The sequence below is a fragment of the Poecile atricapillus genome, chromosome Z, assembly GCF_030490865.1.
Source record: "Poecile atricapillus isolate bPoeAtr1 chromosome Z, bPoeAtr1.hap1, whole genome shotgun sequence".
Classification (NCBI taxonomy): domain Eukaryota; kingdom Metazoa; phylum Chordata; class Aves; order Passeriformes; family Paridae; genus Poecile; species Poecile atricapillus.
Genome location: NC_081289.1, coordinates 45,357,481 through 45,380,143, shown reverse-complemented (window position 1 = coordinate 45,380,143; position 22,663 = coordinate 45,357,481).

Sequence of the window (22,663 nt, the reverse complement as noted above, 5' to 3'; positions counted from 1 at the left end):
CTCTTGTTCAAGTAAATAGGTAACAAGAAACTTATTGTGTGTTGTGATAAAAAAAGCTTTTGTCTTGTACAAAGGGAGATTCAGAATTAAAGATCCAGTTTTCCATTTGACCACACAGCTCCTCTTTACAAATATACTTTGCTAATCCCCTATAATCTGAATGAACTTTTCCCCTAGAAATCATTAACCAGATAAAAATCTTTGCAACCCTAATTTTATTATCTGCAATGACATTTGTTTAAATGTAAAGCTATGGAATGCAATAATCAAATGTAAAGCTAAGATTGAACTACTCCAAAGGAAACAGTTGAATTTAATTAGAAATCCTTCTGCAGGTAATGTGGATCTGAATAATGGATAGACTTTCTTTAGAAAACAAAATGTCATATCAGTATTAAGAAAAAGCATGAAATATAGAAGGTTATGTCTCATTTGGTAACTCAGGATGCTTCTGAGCGAGAAGCGACAGAAGAACTCAATCCTCTTCACGCTAACAATAGCCTGAGTCAACATAATAGAACTGCTGGATATTTCTGACATGTACTTTAGAAAGGAAAAAGATTATCAATTACCTCACTTGTTTAGAACAACAGCATTACTGTTCTTAAGAAAGAGTACAAAGCCTGTACATGCATGCCTTGCCTTCACAGGTGTCCTCACTACTAGATGTACATGAGTTGCAGATGAATGTTAATAACTAAAAGAGGATGCACAATGCTGGCAATCAGGAACAGAAATTGTGCACCAGAAGCAGACCTATTCTGCACACCACAGTCCCAAAAAGTCATTGCACATTTCCCCTCTACACTTAGATTGAAATTCAACACATGGAAATTAAATGTTTTTTTTTTTACTTTTTTTTTTAATAGGATATTAACTTGGGCACTGAGGAATGGACTACTTTTGAAATAAACATGAATAAGTGGGAAGAAGATTACTTAGCAGTAGTTGCTGACAGTGCACAGAATATCCTAGGTGCTGTACTGAGTTAGACTAAGCAATATTACCTTTCCTGAAAAGAAATTATAATGGCAACAAAAGCTGAATAAACATTACGAATCACAATTGTTTTCAAAAATATTTTTCTCAAGTCTATGCCAGGCTTGCATTTGTCAATGTTTAGCAGCTTCTGAATAATTAGGAGTTTATTAATGAGTACATTTGCAAAACTTGTAAAATGAAAAACATCTACAAGAAATAATCTATGGGAAGATTAAAACAGACTTTGTTTTATTATCCATTCTCTCTCTTGCAGAGCTAATTGTGAATGGGATGAGGCTTTTTTATCTAAATGAAGGAAAATTTTTAAAAATCCTTCACCAAAATTGCTAGGTTTTGGCCAATTTCCTTTTTTCCTCAGAGCTGCTACCTACAGAAACACAGTAGCCTAGGTGACCATGTTGGGCATCACATCAAAGTGAAAAACTTGTATACTATCTGTACACTAAAATTTTCACTGCTAAGTAACATTAGAAATCATAGTAATTTAGTGTTCTTGACTTTTGTATCTGAAAGAGTAATTACCTGAATTGATTTCCAGTGACAGAACTGAATTTGATGAGCGGGAAGAAGCACTGAAGAGATGCTAAAGTTCACTCTGAATTTACAATGACTTTTGTCATGACACTCGTGGTAAAAGCTGAGTTCCTGGATGTAGGCAAATACTGCAGTTGAGAACATAGAGTGTGTAATGGAGTATGGTACTGAGATTCCTGGATTAAATCAAACAAGGTGGGGTAAGGACCAGAAATTGCACCCTGATGCTATTATGAGACCAAATAATCTCCTCTGGGATTTTGTGGTTAAATATATCACTTCATGCTGTTCTGGCCATCAAAGTGTCTGAAGGTGTTGTGCTTTATGTAGTCTTTTTCTGTGTTTGCTCCCTTCAGGATCTTTGCAGTTTGCGTTTTGCTTTGTGACTGTATCTTTAGACAGCAAGCTAAGGGGAGTCTTTGGGAAAAGAAGCCTTGTTTTCATGAAGATGCAGATCAGGAATGTGAGACTTTCTAGTTGTTTGTCAAGGAACTGACAGCCACAAGCACAGCAAAATTCCTCAGATACACCATGCCTCTGGTTTGAGTATTTTCAGTCCTTGTAAAGCCAAATATGTGAGGAAGTGAGGTAATTGTGAATTGTAGCTAGGTTGGGTTTTATTTTTTTTTTTTTCAAAAGCAGAGATTATCCACATTGTGCTCAGAGATTAGCCCTCTTTGTTTAGTTTAAATTTCCTGGTAATTTGGCTTTCCTCCCTTAACTGTTGGACATGCCTCTGAATGTATACCTCTTTCTTTTGCTTCCTGGCTGGCAGAGAGAGTTAATTACCTGCATACTTTTTAAATCCTTCTATTTACCAGATCACCTTTCCCCCACAATTTTTGTCCTCACAATTTCAGCAAACAATATTGTGTTTGGAATTGTCAGAAAAATCTATAGTGTCATTGATACTTGAAAAAGCTTCTGGACCATGTAAGCAAGCTCCACTTGGAACTGAACAATCACAGAAAGTAAAATGAATTATTGTTCGATCAAAGACTTATAATTCTCTGGCTCACGTAACGGCAATGAATTTGGCCTTTAGAGGACTTTTGAGATCTGAGTCCATCTAGGTACTGGTAAACATTAAATGCTTTTTTCTTTAAAGGATAGTTTAGCAAAAGTCTCAATGAGTAGGAAATCTCCCTTCTTTTGAGATTCCTAGGGAGTGCTCATCTATGCTTCATTTGCCTGAAAGGTTTTGAGAGTAGGAGGGGGAAAGAAGAATCAGGTGTTTTGTTGCCCCAAAGTTAAAATGTGGAGATTTCAATGAAGAAGTTGCCTCATCTTATTTAATACAAATTGTAAAGAGAAAAAGTAACAATAGAAGAATTAAATTGATTTTCTGTAGTGTGAAAACTCAGCAAGGGAGTTTAAGTATTTTTACTATTTTTATTATTTTTATTTTACAGTTTCATGTTTCTGTAGGTCAAGAAAGTTGTGAGCAAGAAAAGTGCCCTCAGAAAAAAAACCTTAAACAAATAAACTAAAGCACTTTAAAAGAGTTCCTGCCCCAAAAATAATTCAGTGTATAAATAAATTTACAGTCTTGTGTTGGAAAAATAGGGATTGGCTAGTCCAGTATGATGCAGCATAACTGGTTTGTTCAAAATTGTAGAGAGGTTCAGATCTTGCAGCTGAGAGCTGCAAGAAGTAAACTGGAGATTTAAAATTTCTTTAGCATGATCTCTTTCCATCTCCAGAAGCATGAGCTCTGCATCAGCAGGAGACATAGGCCGTAACTTTTACATAAGAGTTTGTAACTTCGCATCTCTCTGGGACAGGGGGATCCCACTTCCTGAGCAAGTCTCTGAACCATGATGGGATTGAATACTGTGAGCCACATTCTTAGAGGTAAGGATGAACTTCTCCTTTCTACCCACAATGATGTTACAGGTGCCCAGCTTCAGGAGAAGCTACATTAGCCTGTAGATCCCAGTTTCCCAGGTTGTCTGAGTTCAGCCCTCAGTGACACTGATGTGGAAATCATTGAATTGCAAATGCAATTTGTCCTTCCATTTTCCTTACAAACTTTTTTAGATGTCATTCAGTAAAGTCCTGGGTGAATCTCTCATCATCACTACTAAAAACCTGTCCTCAGTGTGTCTGAAACACTGGCCTCAAATTTCTGGCTTTAATTTCTAGGTTGGATATTCACCCAATGTTTATGGGTTGCTGAGAATCACGGTGTGTAAATGTCACAATCTGGAAAATGTATTTATGATAGGGCATGCCATTTCCAAAATTAATTTTAATATGGAATTTCAAGGACATGGAAGAAGTGTCTTCCAGAACTCAGGCAAAACTGCCAATTGTCTCTGCAAGAACCGCTGCCCTGTATCTTACCTGAGAGGTCTCCTCTTCCTGCACTCTCTACCTTCAAAAACCAGAGAAGTCAAACAACATTAAATTCTTGTGTAAAATTTACACTCTGAAATATGTAAATTCTGCCATTGAATATCATGCCCCTAACCCAAACCAATGCAATTTAGCACTACTCAGCCCTGCCTAACCTAACCTAACCTAACCTAACCTAACCTAACCTAACCTAACCTAACCTAACCTAACCTAACCTAACCTAACCTAACCTAACCTTCTTGGTTTTTATAGCCTGAGGTTTGGGCTTAAACCAAAAGCCTTTTGTAGGATTCAATGATGCTGGAATGAAGACATTTCTAATAAAGCTAAATTCTGAGGCCAAGGTACATGCTAAATTCTGCTTGCAGTGTTGTGGCTGAGGGACAAAACCAGTCTAAGAAATAATTTCTTAAATGACTGAAACTTGTGTGACTTGACTTCCTTTGTCATCACTCTTAGAGAAAAATGCAAGATTTATTGACAATTGCCCTAAAAGTTTCCTGGAGGGCCAAAACTTGTCAAGGAAGACAGGACTTAATTTCAGACTGTGGGCAGATGTGGTGTTCTGTAGGATAGTTCTTCAGGTATTCCCTTCACTGCAAGACAGTCAAAAAATAAACCTCAGAGCACATAATAGTCTATTAAAAAATCACTGGAGTCCAAACCACAGACAAACTCTGGAATGCAAAATAAAGGATTATGGATAATTTGGAAAGCTGAGAAAATGTTTAGAGGGAAAGAACAAATGCGATTGCTGGTTAGATTTCAAATTAGCTCTATGATGAACACAAAACTATGTTTAAGTAATATCCTTAATATTATTTAAATCAATAAAGACTAGGACATTTTAATTGGGTTCATAATGGAAAAGCTAATGGCCCTTTGACTTCAGTCAGAATTTGCCAAGATAAAATATTTTAAGTGTAAACATAAGATTCTTTGCTATGCCTAAGGAGTATGTGGAAGAACTAGAAATTTTTGACCCCATTCAGGAACCAGTAACACTACTGCTAACTATTAAGAAGAAAAAAGCATCATTTTTTTTCCTAAATGTCTGTTAAACTGATAGAAATTGTAAAGCTATCAGAGAGGTTTCTTTGTTTCTGAAGCACACTAGCAATATTTTCAGAGAGTTTTGTAATGATTAGAGAGTTCTATCTAAAATGCAGCCATGCAGAAGTTCAAACAGTATTCAAACAGTAGTCTGACATCTACCTGGGAAAGTTTATATGGCAGTCATGTAGTGACAAGTACCAGGACAAGCCTAAAAGAACTTGCATGAGCTACAAGGAGGGAGGGGTCCATAAGGATATGTGTACACAGGTTCTCTGTGAAAGATTACCATACTATTTCAGTGAAAAAGATGGTAAAAAGGCAAGTGAAAAAAATAAATAGTCTTTTTAAAGAGCTTTTTTGCCATTTTTAAAAAATGAAATGGTCATGCTTTTCTTAGTTATATGTTCTGCTCTTAGATGACAGTCTTAATTCTATCTGGACAGTCTTATAAACAAATAATTCTACATTAATCAGAACAAAGAAGTTTCTGCTTATAGACTCTTACTTTCAGTAGCAGGTAATACTAAGACTCTTTCTATACTGTTTGAAATATTACAGTGTCTAGTATTTTTTCCTATCTCAGCTGTGCATAAATTTAGATTTTTAGCTACCTTTTTGCTTTATGCAAAGTATTCATCACTTCTTTCTGCCATCATCTATTATTCTTTAGGTCTTTTCTATTTTGTTCTCACTTCCATGTAGATTTACTCTACTTTGGCCAGAAAAGTCATGGAAACCTGTCTTTGAAGTTATTTAGTACATCACCAGATATGACCCAAAGGAACCTGCTCAGACTATGTTGTTGGATTTAATTTTGAAATTGCCTTGTGATGATAAGGGAGTTGGACTAAGTGACCTCTAGGCTTTCTCTGCTGAGGGTTTCCTCAGGCATGTGAAGGTCGAGGTTGAAGAGGCATCAGCAGTGACAGCTCCTCTCCAGAAGGTCTGTTGGTGTGGTCCCTTCACTGAAACAGAGGACACTAATCATTACCCACAGCCATGACACAATGATCACATTTGGACTGCCAGCTCATACAAAAATTAATCCGCGTTTACTAGTACATTTACATTCCTGTAATATTGCTGGCTGTTTACAATCAACACTTTCCATTGGAAAGTAAGAAAAGGGGTTTTTTTTCAGTATAGTATTCTTCAGTGTTCTTTTGTGTAGTGTAGAAAAGTTTGCAATATAACACTGTTTACAGGATGTATTTAAAACTACATAAATTTGGTTTCATTTTATGATGCAGCATAAATATGAATTATGCAACTGTTGGCTCTTCTTAAAAATTCTAATTTAGCATTAGGAAGTTAGCTGTAAATTCTAATTTCCCATCTGCTCACCATGCACCTACCACTTCTGGAGAAGATAAATTTAATTATTTGTCTTACCTAATGCAGAAATAAACTATCATTCAAAGACTCAGTTAGACTTATTAGGAAAGGTTTGCTAACTCTTTAGAAAAGACTCATAAGTAACTTTTAAGTATCAGTACAATGTATGCAGAAACATATTAAAAACTGTTCTGACACTTTAACTTATGATATAAAATGAAATATCTTGTTTCCACAGCAAAAACCAAAAAACTTACAAATGTTGAACTTTAATTCTAGTTAGTGAAGGGATGAAAATAGAAAAATTATAAGAAATTAGAAAAAGAAAAAAAACCAACCTATAAATTTCAATGAAAAAACACTAGTAAGTCAGAAGAAAGTATCTATATTGAGTAATAAACATGAGTAAATCAGAAGAAAGAACTTAGATTAGGTAATGAAAACCACTCCTTTTACAAAATTATTTGTCTCAGACAGCAAAATACGTCCTTTTAGGAAAGGACTAAAAAAGTTTTAACTCACAAGGTCTCTTTTTTCTAGCATAATAGAGAGCTACAGAGAGTTCCTCATGCAAATTCTTTAAAATATCAGCACAAACTTTGGCAAAAGCCAGACTGTCACAATGCTCTGTCGAATAAATCTCTGGGGCCTCCACTCCTGTACACTTACAGGTGACTAGATGCAAACTAGATCTTAGTTTTAGCTCTGAAAACTAAGGAGCAGAAAGGCAGTAGAGCCAAGTTCCATATGAATGAAACTGGAAGTCTGCAGCCTCCACTGAGCTGCTACAACCTCTTGCAGACTTTCCACTCAATTTTGATGTTCCACAGGCCTCCATAAGGGTTTTAAAGCCTTGACTTGAGGCTCTCATCACCTCTTCATAGTATTTGCCCTCAGAAATGCACACACAATTTGATTTAACATGATATGGATATCTTCCTTGGGGAAAACTCCAAATACACACTAGAGTGCATGCAAAAGCACACATCAATATGCAAAGGGCTTTCACTCTGACCATCTGCCTTTGAAAGAATTGCATGACCAGTGTAAAACAAACACAGAAACCAGCTTTTTCTTTTTTTCCCTAGAGGCCCTGATTTTGCTAGAACACAATATGTCATTATGAAGCTCTCTGCATGACAATTATAAAAATATCTAAGTCTGAGAAATCAGGGCAATTCCAGCCTTACCCCAGGCAATGTAAAACATGGACTTAAACTTGGGGTTCTGTGCCTGCTTTCACTGCAAAGACTGAGCCTTTCAGCACATACATACTATCAAAGTCTGATGGGACACAAGAAAAGGATTTTATCTAACTCTCCTTAGGGTTATGCCTCCAGGACTGGAAGCTACAAGCAATGCCAGTCTTCTAGATCCTAACCTTTTGTGTTGTGTACTCATTCAACATGTAGAAAAGCTGAATGAAAACTTCCTCATGGGAATGCTCAAAATGGCACTACCTTCTCGGAAAATGTATTAATTTTTGGCTCTTTGGTTAATGGCTGAGGAAGTTCATCTTTATGTGTTTGAAGAAAACTTGCTGCATAGTTTTATAATTTATTTTTTATTCTGCTAATTTTTAGACACGTTCCTGACTTACTACCATACCAATTACCTCCTGGCCTTTTCCTATTCTTTAATGATGCAGGCATTGGGAAGCCCAAGGAGGGTTGTGATGATTGCTGTCTTCCATGTTCAAAGCAAGATACAGCTCTAGCTTCAAGCAAATGTCAATATGAGGTAGCTAGGAAGAAAACAAGAGCCTGCAAAACAGGGGGTAGAAAGAAATTGTGCATTGTGGACTGTGAAATTTGTAAATATTGCCAGTCTCATGACTTCTTAGAGCTTCTAATTTCTTTATTCTCCTTCAAAACAATTTATTTTGAGAAAGTATTACTTAGACTGAGAAGGCAGAAGAAGAGGAAGAAAGGAAACAAGTTTAATGATAGAAGGAGAGAACATGTCCCAGTAGAACCTATGAAAGGCTGTCAGATGTTGGGAACTTCATCACTAGAACTGTCAGGGATTTTTCAAGCAGAAATCAATTTAATAAGAAAATGTCAATTTATTGGATAAGGACTCTTCTGCATGTATGTTTTTGCTTTTTCAGTAGTTCAATGACCCTTGTTTGAACAATCTAGTAGGGTTCTTTGCAACCTAAGGGAATTTTGCTCCCAAGCAGGGACCAGCAGCTGGTCCTGTCTTTGAGCAGCCAGTTTGTCAGGGCACTCTTTCTGTTGAGACACCTTGGGTGAGCAGCAATGCTTGAAAGTTTTTGGCAGAGCTTATTTGATTGCTCCCAGCTTGTCTGCTTTGCATCACTGAAAGATGTTAGGAAGACATGGAATTCTATTAAGATTTCCTCAGTTCTGTCATTGGTGTATACAGATGAGAGTCACCAGGGCCTCTCTTGTGAGGACAGTTTCTGGGGACTCCTCCCAAGTGTTACTACTCAGATTTGCATCTTATGACACACATCAGTGAGACTTGTGCATGTACAATTTTTTGTCCTTTGCCAAATGAAACAAAAAGCTGACGTGCATCATCCTGGATCAAACTGAGTAAAGTCTATGGTTTTCCTTCCTGCTCCCTTCATCATTTTGCAAACTGTCTTTTGTCTGCAAATTCACTGCATCTTATATATACATACTTGTTTGTGTGCCTGCATATATGTCTATATATATATATATATATATATAAAATATATATGATTCAGCTTGATTGTCATACAAATAGCTTTTCTGTTTAAGGGCTAGACTAAGTCAAACTAAATTTCTGTGCCATTTGAATAATCTACTTGCTATTAAAACTGAATTCAATTTCTTAAGAGAACCAGCACATTTGAATCCACTGAGATTTTAGCACAATCCCTATTTGCTGGGGAGTGTATCGTTTTCTGTAAATCCTCAGCACTGGATTTCAGTGCAGGTTGATACCTTTGTTTTATAGGGGATAAAATATTTCTTTGACCAGTAGGGGACAATGTTGCTCTTCAATTTGTTCTGGTGATAGCGGTAAAGCAATTTACACTATTTTTAGCAAACTTGAGTGTTAAAACTGGTTTCTTTAATACAAAAGAACACTTTGCCTCAGCATCTACAGTACTTCCACAATGCATGCTCTCATTTGAAACAATCAAAATATTTCTATTTTAAAGAGGAATCAAAACCAGGCTTATTACTGTGAAATTCACTTTATTAGAGTACTGTTAAATGTGAAATTATATTAAGTAGCTGATTCTATTTTGGCACAAGCAAATTAGTTTGGTTTATTTCTCTGTTCTACTACTTTTGGGTTGTTGTGGGGGGGGTTGTTTGTTTCTTTTCCTTTGGGATAGAAAGGTATTTGGTTGAAAAGCTCATCAGAAATAAGAATTAGAATCAATTAATAATGCAGCCAGATGTGTACATGCACTGCATGACCCATCCTCTCTGTGCCCTGCTCTGAGGCTCTAATTTCTTATTGAAGCTCCAGCTTGCACAGTTATTGAAATGCATAGTTTCTAGTATATGAGAGGCAGGAGAATTTGAAAAGAACATGCAATGATTCTAAGAAAAAATAATCTGAGAAGCACAGTAGGTATTTAGAATGATTTTGCTTTAATAAGCAAATTATTAGTCATTTTCCAAATATGTGTTATTGTCAAGGCAAACAGCTTTCCTACAATAGAGATAAATACTGAATCTCAACAGATAATGCACATCTACCCATGCATGAATTAAAAAAAAAAAAAAAAGGGAAATTAATCCAAAGTATTAACCCTCTTTTTTATTCTGCTAACTTGAATCACCCTTTTGCTATTATTTTTAACATAAAGCACATTCACACTTTTGAGCTAGCTCAACTGCGAAAGAAAGAGACTATTGAGTGTAACTGAGGAACATAATAACAATTTCAATTGCAGCAAATGTTTTATGCATCATAATAACTGGCTGTTTTATTATTCCTTATGTCAATAATACAATTAGAGTATTTTTTTCACCGGCACTTTTTAAAAGTTTAGATGTCAAATATTTATCTGTTTTCCCTGATTACATTGATGTGTACACTAATGCAGTTCAGACCTGCAGCAAGTCTTTAGGGGTACAGATTTCTGCAGCTCATCTTTGAAATGCACCTCATCAACAGAATTCTTTGTATTTTCTCTGCATTTTCCCTCAGGATTGCTGAGCCTTTGAGAAGACAATCTCCACTTAACTGCAGTGGAGGAGACTAGCACATGTTTCAGAGGATGTTCAGATACACAGATGCTCTGAAGGCAGATATCCAGTCACTTAAACAGCCTGGATCTAAAAGGTATCCAAAATCAGTAGAGCTGGCCAAAGTTTTCAAACTAAAGTCTAATTTGCAGCAAATATTAACTTAACCAAGTCAAAGTTAGCAGAAAGTTCTGTTGGTTTTAGTGATAATTTCTTTCTTAAAATTTGAATAAAAATCAGGCATTGAAACCCAGGATAACCCTCAACTCAGTTGTTATGTAGGGACACATGAAACAGAAGTACAAGGCCTTGAAATAAAACAGACACAACGGTGATTAAAGCCAGGCCAGTACATAATGTTCATTAGTACTTCATCTGTGTGTGCTTATCATTTCTTACCAAAATCTTTGAGAACACTTGCTTCTAGCTGTACTTAGCTATTTTACTTCATGGAGGAAAACCCACATTATCTTAGCTTTAAATGAGACAATAGAGGCAAGATGAAATTGTTTCTGAGACACACTCAGAAATTGTGCAACAGAGCTTGAAAATAATGCAAAACACTGAAATAAACAACCTGCTCCCACATCCACTAATCCAAAAGACAGCAAACACCCAACTTTTTCAAGGAGCTGCCTGATGTAATTCAGACATTGGCAACTTATCCTCACTCATAGAGCCCAGTCCTCTGTGTGAATGGATCTGTGTGATGCCATCACCAGTTGAATTCTACTGCTTTGCACTATCTTTCCACAGCACTTTCTGAATCTGACTGTAGGATTATTAACATAATCATGCTGTGGTATACTTACACAGTAGTTCAGAATCACTTGTATACCATGAAACTGGTGACAATATAATTGAGGTAGTTCCTTCAAAAGCATCACAACTTCCCAGTAGCTGATTTGCTTTCTATTTATGAAATGATGCTTCCAGGGTCACCAGCACAAGGAGCTGATCTTTACTTTTATTAACGACTACACTATTTAGCTATAGAAAATATTTTATTATTTTATTTTATTCTTGAGGAATAAGACACCAATGGTTTAATGAACAAATAAACCAGAGAGATTCAGCTAAGTGTCATTAGGTAATGCTAATTCTAAGCTCTTAATCATCCGCTGTTTTAATTATCCCCTGTTTAAAATAAAATGATCCTTGATGATAGAAAGTTTAATTTGGAAGGAGGAAAGGGTTTTCTACTCAAACACAAATACCAGAAGTGCAGTTGTAAACTGCAAGATAGGACATTGATCAAATAACTTGAGAAGGAATAATTTCAGAAGCTGATCAACACAAGCCAGTGTACTTTAAAGGAAGGAGCAGACAGCACTCCTGCTGTCTGTAGCCTATGGGGAAGCAGCTGGTGTTTTGGGGTGTTTTGGAAGATGTTTAACACTGGAATTTCAATCATACTATCTGGAAAGCTGTCACAGAGCAGGGAAATCAAATGCGGGAAGGAGTTCTGTCAGGTGAAATTCATGGTGCTGCAAACTCAGTGAGAATTCAAGCAATGCTTTTTGTGTCTTTCAGAACAGAAATAAACTAACACAACCTTGTGCCTGGCAATGAGAAAGAATGTCAGTGTGTGGGGCACAGCTCAGTATCATCTATTCAAATCCCATGAGATGCATTCAGAACAGCCTGAAATGCAAGACAATGAAAATTAATAAGAAACAAGATATAAAGGCACAGTCAATTATATACAGGATATTAGAGTATGAATGGTTCTGCCTTATTTGTATTATCTGCATATAAAAGCAAAATTGCAATGTGCCTCTTTAGAATCTAGTATCAGTTGGAGTTATATCTATTCCTGTCTTTTGATCTTTTCCTATATGTTTTGCCTGCTATGAAAATAACAGAGGATGGAGATATTTTCCAAATTAAATCATAAACTGACCTCTAGCAAGCTCTGCCTATGAGCTACAGATGACAGCACCAGTTAATTTTGACTACTGTGAAAGGGACATGTTAGAAAAATCACTGGTTGGCCTATTGCAATTCATAAATCTTCTTAGTCAAGATTCTTTCTAGGTCTTTTTTTGAAAAAGAGATGCATATTTTGGCCTGCTTGTAATAGAAGTACATTCAGAGGCAAGTAAACTGGCAGTTGCTAAGTATATTACCCAAATGTTGACAAATCTGCCAGAGTGGAGAGTTTAGTACTGAAGTTTAGAAACAGCTTCTAAACAAAAAAAATTTCATTTACATGAAAATGTGAATCCAAAGGTTAGTGTCATAAAAGTTTGCATTCTGAAAGCAGAAAGTTTTGTTTTGTGCAGGGCCTGAATGATGATCTGAAAACCGTACTTGCTGTTGCCTAGAGGTGCTTACATTTACTAGCTGGGTACTTCATCTGTTTTAAAAAGCAAAAGGCCTTTCAAACTGCTTATCAAACTGTCTGAAACCAGGTGCTCCAATTCTGAGCAACTCAGGACTTGACTCTTGTCTGATCATGGTCAAAGTAGAGATAAAATTCATGTCCTCTAAGTTTAGATGTCTTTAATATTCAGACATCTATGCCTGTGCAAACCAGTGGAAAGAATGCTTTCTAAAGAGGCAGATTTTATAATCTCTTCAGAATCAATGGAAAGAAATAGGTATTTCTGCTGCAGCATTCAACTGGTGTGTTTTCAATGTCTATATCAGAAGATGAATCACAGCCTTGATGTGCCCAAGTGGCTGTCTGCACTGTAGACGTGTAAAATAGATTAGATTAATCTTGCCAAAGTAGTTTTTTTGCTAAAGTCCCCTAAGGATTTTGATCTGATAAATGACCTCTCAGTGTGTCTTATGCACACCTAAAGAATCAAGGATACCCAAACCATTTTCAGGTGTCTGCTTTTCATGTAATAGCCTAATTAGTTATTTATTTATTCAGGAAGCTGGAGAACAAGCTCAGGTCTGTGTGGTTTAGTCACCTGTGGGTTCTTACAAGAAAACATACATCTTCATGGTGTAAGTAGTGCTGACTGATGGAAACACTCTCAATTCCCATTTTCAAGGAAAGTCTCAATGTAAACAAGAATTTTAACTTCATTTAGAAAAAAATAGCAGAAATCTGTATCCTGTGGTTGGTGTAATTTCCAAGTTGTACCTTTGGTGTCTCCTATACTATGTGGCCAGGCCCTTCTCATTTATTCTATTTTTGCTGCCAAGAATGCTTCTGTATTTCATGCTAAAAGAATCATTGCCTGAAAGGCAGTCTGTCTGTCCCATGTCCCACCTGTTCTTGTGCTCTCATTGCAAGGTGGACTCCTGTCAGAGGTGGGATCCATCCCACAAGCTTCCAAAAGCTACAAGTTGTAAGGAGAGGTGGGACTTTTCAAAAGTCCATCTCAAGCTATTGGTATAATTTCACTGTATTCCCAGTGACCAGGAAACACCTTGGTTTCAGTCTTCTTTCCTGCTTGGCCATGGGAAAAGCAGCCCTTAAGAGTGAAAAGGAAACACATGAGGCTTTTTCCTCTCCAGGAATGGACAGGTTAGTTGCAGCTGGTCCTGACTCTGCCCCAGCATGGAACCACTTGTCAGCTTTTCACATAAAGGCTAAAGTAAAACCAAGAAATTATTTCTTGCCTGTTCTTTCCCTCTTGTTAACACCTAAAATTCTATTTTTCCTCTGTCACAAGAAAGTGTGTACTGCTGAAATGTTAAAATAAAATCAGTCATTTGTGTGAATAATTGTGAAGATTTTAATCTTCAATTTTTCAGAGTTATTCATTCAATTTGATCTTTAAATTCACACTGTTTGGACAAGAAAGATAGCACAGACACAGTACTTTCCATTTTGTTATTTCTCTTTCACTTCCTAAAGCAATTGAATATACACACATCTTAGAACAGCAAGGAAAGTGATTACATGATTAAAAATGTAAAGGTCATCTGTTTAAAGCTAAGAGTTTTGCCAGAAAGAAGATGTTTTCATGTATATTAAAATATACACTAGTTAGAATATCAAAACTAACAACAGAACTATCATTTTAAATGACCAAATTTTTAAAAAAAATATTCATCCCAAAATGCTGTTCTTTAAGAAATATTTAACCATTAAATTCTAGAGAAACCTGAGTTTCGGAGTGAGGGTGCATTTTATATGGGAAAGGAGAACTAAAATTTATGTATTAATGGTATTTTGAACTTTCATTTTCACCCTAAATATGCAAAAATATTTAAGGTTTCTAAGTGGAACTTTCTTTCTTTCTTTTCTTTCTTTCTTTTCTTTCTTTTCCTTCCTTCCTTCCTTCCTTCCTTCCTTCCTTCCTTCCTTCCTTCCTTCCTTCCTTCCTTCCTTCCTTCCTTCCTTCCTTCCTTCCTTCCTTCCTTCCTTCCTTCCTTCCTTCCTTCCTTCCTTCCTTCCTTCCTTCCTTCCTTCCTTCCTTCCTTCCTTCCTTCCTTCCTCCCTTCCTCCCTTCCTCCCTTCCTCCCTTCCTCCCTTCCTCCCTTCCTCCCTTCCTCCCTTCCTCCCTTCCTCCCTTCCTCCCTTCCTCCCTTCCTCCCTCCCTTCCTTCCTCCCTCCCTTCCTTCCCTTCCTTCCTTCTCTTCCTTCCTTCTCTTCCTTCCTTCTCTTCCTTCCCTCCTTCCCTCCCTCCTTCCCTCCTTCTCTGGTTTTTGGGGTTCTAGACTCTGTTTTGAGGTTCCAGACCCAAAATTTCGGGGTTCCTACCCTAACCCTTCTCATCCCAAATTTTTGGGGTTATCATCCCAAATTTTTGGTGTTCTTGGACCAAATTTTTGGGGTTCCAGACCCAAAATTTTTGGGGTTCCTACCCTAACCCTTCTCATCCCAATTTTGGGGGGTTCCAGGCCCAAATTTTTGGGGTTCCAGGCCCAAATTTTTGGTGTTCTCATCCCAAATTTTTTTTGTGTTTCAGGCCCAAATTTTTGGTGTTCTCATCCCAAATTTTTGGGGTTCCAGGCCCAAATTTTTGGTGTTCTCATCCCAAATTTTTTTGTGTTTCAGGCCCAAATTTTTGGAGTTCGCATCACAAATTTTTGGGGTTCGCATCACAGATTTTTGGGCTTCTCTACCCTAACCCTTCTCATCGCAAATTTTTGGGGTTCCAGGCCCAAATTTTTTGGGGTTCTCATCCCAATTTTTTGGGGTTCCAGGTCCAATTTTTTGGGTTCCTACCCTCACCCTCCTCATCCCAAATTTTTGGGCTTTTACACGCAGAATTTTCGAGGTTCCATTCTCAGGTTTTGGGGTTCCAGACTCGTGGGTTTCGGGGTTCTAGACACAGAACTCGGGGTTCTAGACTAGGTTCGGGTTCTAGACTCGGAACTTGGGGTTCTAGGTTCGCGTTCTAGGGTTCTAGACTCGGATTCTGGGGTTCTAGGTTCGGGTTCTAGGGTTCTAGATTCGGATTTTGGGGTTCTAGGTTCGGGTTCTAGACTCGGCTTTTGGGGTTCTAGGTTCGAGTTCTAGGGTTCTAGACTCGGATTTTGGGGTTCTAGGTTCGGGTTCTAGACTCGGATTTTGGGGTTCTAGGTTCGGGTTCTAGACTCGGAACTTGGGTTCTAGGTTCGGATTCTAGGGTTCTAGACTCGGAACTTGGGGTTCTAGGTTCGGGTTCTAGACTCGGATTTTGGGGTTCTAGGTTCGGGTTCTAGACTCGGATTTTGGGGTTCTAGGTTCGGGTTCTAGGGTTCTAGACTCGGATTTTGGGGTTCTAGGTTCGGGTTCTAGACTCGGAACTTGGGTTCTAGGTTCGGGTTCTAGGGTTCTAGACTCGGATTTTGGGGTTCTAGGTTCGGGTTCTAGGGTTCTAGACTCGGATTTTGGGGTTCTAGGTTCGGGTTCTAGACTCGGAACTTGGGTTCTAGGTTCGGGTTCTAGGGTTCTAGACTCGGATTTTGGGGTTCTAGGTTCGGGTTCTAGGGTTCTAGACTCGGAACTTGGGGTTCTAGGTTCGGGTTCTAGACTCGGAACTTGGGTTCTAGGTTCGGGTTCTAGGGTTCTAGACTCGGATTTTGGGGTTCTAGGTTCGGGTTCTAGACTCGGAACTCGAGGTTCTAGGTTCGGGTTCTAGACTCGGAACTTGGGGTTCTAGGTTCGGGTTCTAGGGTTCTAGACTCGGATTTTGGGGTTCTAGGTTCGGGTTCTAGACTCGGAACTTGGGTTCTAGGTTCGGGTTCTAGGGTTCTAGACTCGGAACTTGGGGTTCTAGGTTCGGGTTCTAGACTCGGAACTTGGGTTCTAGGGTTCTAGACTCGGAACTTGGGGTTCTAGGTTCGGGTTCTAGACTCGGAACCTGGGGTTCAAGGTTCGGGTTCTAGACTCGGAACTTGGGGTTCTAGGTTCAGGTTTCGGGGTTCTAGGTTCGGGTTCTAGACTCGGTGTTTGGGTTCTAGACTCTGTAGTTTTTGGGGGGGGTCTAGGCCAAATTTTTTGGGGTTCCTAACTTAAATTTTTGGTGTTTTTATCTTAAATTTTGGGGGTTCCAGGCATCCCAAATTTTTGGGGTTCCAGGCCCAAATTTTTGGGGTTCTCATCCCAAATTTTTAGGGTTCTCGGCCCAAATTTTTGGGGTTCTCGGCCCAAATTTTTGGTTTTCTCGGCCCAAATTTTTGGGGTTCCAGGCCCAAATTTTAGGGTTCCTACCCTAACCCTTCTCATCCCAAATTTTTTGGGGTTCCAAGCCCAAATTTTTGGGGTTTTTATCTTCATTTTTTGTGGTTCCAGGCCCAATTCTTTGGAGTTCTAGGCCCAAATTTTTGGAGTTCCTACCCTAACCCTTCTCATCCCAAATTTTTGGGTTTCTCATCCCAAATTTTTGGTGTTCTCATCCCAAATTTTTGGGCATCCTACCCGAACCCTTCTCATTGCAAATTTTTGGGGTTCTCATCCCAATTTTTGGGGGTTCCAGGCCCAAAGTTTTGGGTTCCTACCCTCACCCTCCTCATCCCAAATTTTTGGGCTTTTAGACGCAGAATTTTCGAGGTTACAAACTCAGGTTTTTTGCTTCTAGACTCGGAGTTCTGGGGTTCCAGACACAGCATTTTGAGGTTCCAGACTCAGGTTTCGGGTTTCTCGACTCGGGTTTCGGGGTTCTGGGCTCAGAAGTTGGGGTTCTAGACTCGGGGTTTCGGGGTCCTAGACTCTGTAGTTTTTTGGGGGATTTTGAGCCAAATTTTTGGGGTTCCAGGCCCAAATTTTTGGGGTTCCTAACCTAACCCTTCTCATCCCAAATTTTTGGGGTTATCATCCCAAATTTTTGGGGTTCTCAGCCCAAATTTTTGGGGTTCCATTCAAAGATTTTGGGGTTCTCATCCCAAATTGGATGCTGCCAAAGCCCTTGGAGCTGCTGTTCCCAGCGGCGCCAGCTCGGGAAGCTCGGCCTGAGCACAAAGGCATGGATACAGCCCCGGGAATGCCATCAGGATCCCGGGAAAATGGGGAGAGGAGAGAGGAAAAGGGAATTGGGGACCCTGGGACAGAGGGAAAGGGAGGATGGAACGGGAGAGGGGAGGGGAAGAGATTCCTGCTGCAACCGGGGGGAAATCCATTGAAATTCCCTCTGAAATGGGGGAAATCAGTGAAATTCCCAGTGAAACGGGAAATCCAGAGAAATTCCCAGTGAAATGGGGAAAATCCAATGAAATTCCCACTGAAATGGGGGAAATCCAGAGAAATTCCCACCGAAACGGGAGAAATCCATTGAAATTCCTCCCAGCATTTGGACATCGCTTCTTTGGACTTCCAAAAATTCCCCAAAAAGCCAGCGGGGTTTGGGATCTCGGGCTGTGCCAGGCGCAGGGAGGAGGAATTCCCGGGATTGCTCCAGGTAGGATCCAGCTGATTTCCAGCTGCCACCGCTGAACCCCAAATCCTGGGAATTCCAGGGATCCCAGCCCTTTCCCAGCCCGCAAATCCCAGGATTTGCAGCTGGGCTGTGCCCGCAGCTGGGGCCGGATCCCAGGAATCGGGAGATTCCCTCTGGAATTCGGCTCCAATTCCCTCAGCTCCAGCCCGGGAGTGGGAAAAGGGAGGAAAAACTTCCCCAAATCCATGAAATCCGCGGGAGAGGATGGAAACCTCCAAAGCCATGACGCCACCGGCCTGGAAGAGCTCAGCCTCCCCCGTGTCCCACCCCCAGGATGAACTAATTCATTAATTGGATTAATTACCCAGATTAATCACAGGCTGAGGCAGTGCTGGGACCGGATCCCGTTTTTCACCTGGGAAAATCCATCCCTGCCTTTATCCCAGCACCGCGCGGGGGGGAGGAAAATTTCTTTTCCAGCCCGGAAAATTCCATATTTTTCCCACAGAATTGGGGTTTTTCCCTGCCCTGCTGGGGTCTCCTTCCTTCCTTCCTTCCTTCCTTCCTTCCTTCCTTCCTTCCTTCCTTCCTTCCTTCCTTCCTTCCTTCCTTCCTTCCTTCCTTCTCTTCCTTCCTTCCTTCCTTCCTTCCTTCCTTCCTTCCTTCCTTCCTTCCTTCCTTCCTTCCTTCCTTCCTTCCTTCCTTCCTTCCTTCCTTCCTTCCTTCCTTCCTTCCTTCCTTCCTTCCTTCCTTCCTTCCTTCCTTCCTTCCTTCCTTCCTTCCTTCCTTCCTTCCTTCCTTCCTTCCTTCCTTCTTCCTTCTTCTTTCTTTCTCTCTCTCTTTCTCTCTCTCTTTCTCTCTCTCTCTTCTCTCTCTCTTTCTCTCTCCTCTTTCTCTCTCTCTTTCTCTCTCTCTTTCCTCTCTCATCTTTCTCTCTCTCTTTCTCTCTCTCTTTTCTCTCTCTCTTTCTCTCTCTCTTTTCTCTCTCCTTCTTTCTCTCTCTCTTTCTCTCTCTCTTTCTCTCTCTCTTTCTCTCTCTCTTTTCTCTCTCATCTTTCTCTCTCTCTTTCTCTCTCTCTTTCTCTCTCTCTTTCTCTCTCTCTTTCTCTCTCTCTTTCTCCTCTCTCTTTCTCTCTCATCTTTCTCTCTCTCTTTCTCTCTCTCTTTCTCTCTCTCTCTCTTTCTCTCTTTCTTTTCTCTCTCTTTCTTTCTTTTTCTCTCTCTCTTTCTCTCTCTCTTTCTCTTTCTTTCTCTCTCTTTCTCTTTCTCCTTCTTTCTCTCTCTTTTCCTTATCTCTTTCTTTCTTTGTCTCTCTTTTTCTTTCGCTCTCTCTCTCTTTTTCTGTCTTAATTCTTCACTATTGCATCTTTATTTAATTTTTACCTTATAAAAAGGTGAAACCTAAAAGAAAAATCTTTTTACTTGAAAATAAATATCATTTTCTGTAAATTTTTTTATTCCAAAATATTTAAGATATGACCAATTTCAGTGAATTCATGTGATAACTTTCCTAATACAGTGACACAGACATGACTGTCCTGTCTATATTTTAAGTCCTAATTCAATTCACTGACAGTAGCTTTCTCACTGCCACTTCATAACTTGTAGCTAAGTTCCAAATCCTGAGAAAACATGCATTATTTAAATGTATAATATATTTGTACCTCTACACTGCAGTGTAAAGTTCATATGACTTATTGCTGAGTGTGTTTCTTTAAGGATATGTTTGGTATTCTTACAGTAACCTCATTTTTTATTGAACACCGGAGTGAAATAACTATATTAAACCTGCATGATTTGTTGGCATTAAAGCTAAGGCTTGCCTCCAGGCACTGTTAACTTATGCCATCATCCTTTACTTAATTTCTCTGTTTTGTTTTAATTTGTAAACTGTCTCTGATCTGGAATGTGCATTTTCAAGTAGGTTTTCTCACTGGTATTTTCTTACTCTCCTGAGTATATGGCTTACTTTATAATAGGTACAGAGGAACAGACTTTATTTAATTGTAGTAATACTCTTGGCTTGTTTCATAAGAGTGCATTAAATTCCATTTAAATGAGGGGTTTAATTTTGTGTCTCTCATGCCTAAAATTACATTTGTGTTGACTTTCTAAATACAAAATGATCAGTCTGGTGGTCAAATTTCTTAATTGTGTCTCTTTATATTTTAATGCTCTTGTACAGAATCAGACAATAATTTAAGTCCATGAACTCTCTTTAAAATACCTGATTTCATTGGTATTTTTTTTAGCTCAAACCAATCTGTCAGGTGTCTTCTCTTTTTCATTCAGAATATAGCATTGCTGAGGATTTTTTCTTTTGCCTGCCAGGTCTAACTCCAGTTTTAATTTGCAAGTGAGACGATCTAGAGAGAGGCTATCAGAGCATGGGGATGCTGAAAGTCAGTCTGGATCTGTCCACATGAAGATTTAGGACTACATTAGGGGATAGCTGTATCTACCTTCTTGACAGGGACTGAAAGGTTCTTGTTAAGGGAGGCAGTAGATTTGAATCAAGTCTGAGTGCAGCCAGTCCACAGGAACACTGGGAGGTCTGGACACCAGTGGGAATTCACACTGAGCTCAAATGGTCACTACAACTTGCTTAAAGGAGCTCTAGAAGTGTTAGAACCTGCACCTGGCAGAAGCTTCTTACAGCAAGCATAATTTTAGCAAGCTGAGCTACCTCTCCCTACCTTTTATGCCCACAAAACGGTCAATCTGTCCAATCAGTTTCCCACTAGGAGTAAATCCTTATAAAATGGTCTGGTCTCCATGAAACAATGGGTTTCACTTGAAACAACGAAAGAAACAAACAACAAAATAGCATCTGAGTCTGTTGTTAATTTGGGTTTGATTTGTGTTCAGATCAATTACATGCAGCCATTTGGTACTTGGTATGAGATGTATCTTCTCTGGTAGGAGAGAAACCCTCCTTCCGGGAGAAGTGAGTGATGTCTTCTCTGATGTCTGTGTTACATACTGAGCAGCTGAAATGGCAGCATTACAAAACATCTCCTATCACAAATTTTATGAGACATTTGATGCAAAATAACCACATTTGTTTATAACTGGAGACAGAAGGACAGTGAGAGTGAAAGAAGCAGGTTTACATTATTAGAAGTCTAGTAATATTGCATTAGACATAAGAAGGGTATTGATGTCTTTTCCTAGAATAAGTTCCTTCTAATTTACAGATATAAAATGTTTTCTGGTCACCATACTTTAACCCTGTGATTTTATTTTCTTTTAAGATTTTATTGTGTGTTCTTGTTAAGAACCATTGAAACCCATGAATATCACTGAAAATTAAACTGGCTGTACGGTGTTTTGAGATTTTTTTCCAAAAACTGTGGCATTTTAGCAAAAATAATTTACTAGGTGAGACTATAACTTTGAACTGCAGATCAGAGCATTAAATTCAGCCCTGCAAAAACACATCAGTTAAGCAACTTTTATTCTTCATTGATTGTTTGGTGGGCTGTCCAATCAGTTTAAGAAGGAAAAATTCAAAATTGTGGGAAATTATAAGTGAAGTTGACCAAGGCAGATTTAGGAAAAAAAAGCAGGAATAAGAGCTAGAAATTTTTATTAAATGAATACAGAAACTTAAGATTTTATAGTTAAAAAGGGGGCAATTTCCCCACATCTAACTAAGTAAAGAAACAACTAGAAAAAAATTTTATTTTAGAAGGACGAAAGAGTAATCAATACAAAATAGTTTGTCTGAAGAATAAATTTTGATAGACGGAGTTGAAATTATAGGGAAAATTTTTTAGGGGATGAGGAAAATCAAAAGAGATGTCTTAAGCAAAATTCAGTGCTATGTGTCAACTACTACATGGAGATAATAAAAATATTAATGATGTTTTCGTGTTCAGGAAAATAAAGAAGAAAATATCCATATCCTTATCATAAGGATTTTGCTCTCCAGTGAAAACTTCAGATGATGCTAAACAACACCTTCTAGAATATTTTTTTTTTTTTTTTTTTTGACATTAGTAGAGCTGTCTTTTACCCTGGAGTCTTAGAAGAGACAACTGAAACCTTTGACTTCATAATATAAAGATTTTTGGAACAAAAATTTAGTGTATCCAAAAACTCTGAAATTTTTTGCTAATATTCATGAGGTAGGTGTACTGATTCATATAATTGTAGAGAACTTAATAATTAAAAGCAAGATATAATAACACTTCAGATAGCAGTTTGAGTTAGTAAGAACTGCTGCCAACAGTGTGGTAGTTTTCTTGAGAAACTTAGCAAATATTTAATTTTCTGATAAGGGTACAAGTCTGCTTACTAAATGTAACCCCATCATCATAACAGATTTTTGTATGTACTGCCTATATTCTGATTAATTAATGCTATAATAGCATCAATAAAACATGTTTTAATTGATTTAAATATGAA